This window comes from Scyliorhinus torazame, chromosome 26, assembly GCF_047496885.1.
Source record: "Scyliorhinus torazame isolate Kashiwa2021f chromosome 26, sScyTor2.1, whole genome shotgun sequence".
In the NCBI taxonomy this organism is placed as follows: Eukaryota; Metazoa; Chordata; class Chondrichthyes; order Carcharhiniformes; family Scyliorhinidae; genus Scyliorhinus; species Scyliorhinus torazame.
The window spans coordinates 41216672-41217720 of NC_092732.1; positions in this window are offsets into that span (position 1 = coordinate 41216672).

Below are 1049 nucleotides of genomic sequence, written 5' to 3' on the forward strand. Positions count from 1 at the left end.
CAGTCAGTCTCTGTGTGAGGACCAGTCAGTCCCTGTGTGAGGGACCAGTCAGTCCTCTGTGTGAGGACCAGTCAGTCCCTGTGTGAGGACCAGTCAGTCCCTGTGTGAGGACCAGTCAGTCTCTGTGTGAGGACCAGTCAGTCCCTGTGTAGGACCAGTCAGTCCCTGTGTGAGGACCAGTCAGTCCCTGTGTATGGACCAGTCAGTCTCCTGTGTGAGGACCAGTCAGTCCCTGTGTGAGGACCAGTCAGTCTCTGTGTGAGGACCAGTCAGTCCCTGTGTATGGACCCAGTCAGTCCCTGTGGTGAGGACCAGTCAGTCCCTGTGTGAGGACCAGTCCAGTCCTCTGTGTGAGGACCAGTCAGTCCTGTGTATGGACCAGTCAGTCCCTGTGTAGGGACCAGTCAGTCCTGTGTCTGGACCAGTCCAGTCTCCCTGTGTGAGGGACCAGTCAGTCCCTGTGTGAGGACCAGTCAGTCCCTGTGTATGGACCAGGTCAGTCCTCTGTGTGAGGGACCAGTCAGTCCCTGTGTGAGGACCAGTCAGTCTCCCTGTGTGAAGGGACCAGTCAGTCCTGTGTATGGACCAGTCAGTCTCCTGTGTGGCCGCTCTGTGTGAGGACCAGTCAGTCCCTGTGTGAGGACAGTCCAGTCCTCTGTGTGAGACCAGTCAGTCCCTTGTGCCCCCTGATGGACCAGTCAGTCCCTGTGTATGGACCAGTCAGTCCCTGTGTATGGACCAGTCAGTCCCCTGTGTATGGACCAGTCAGTCTCTGTGTGAGGACCAGGTCAGTCTCTGTGTATGGACCAGTCAGTCCCCTGTGTATGGACCCAGTCAGTCCCTGTGTGTGGACCAGTCAGTCTCTGTGTGAGGACCAGTCAGTCTCTGTGTTTGGACCAGTCAGTCCCTGTGTATGGACCAGTCAGTCCCTGTGTGAGGACCAGTCAGTCCCTGTGTATGGACCAGTCCAGTCCTGTGTGAGGACCCAGTCAGTCCCTGTGTATGGACCAGTCCCAGTCCCTGTGTGAGGACCAGTCAGTCCCCTGTGT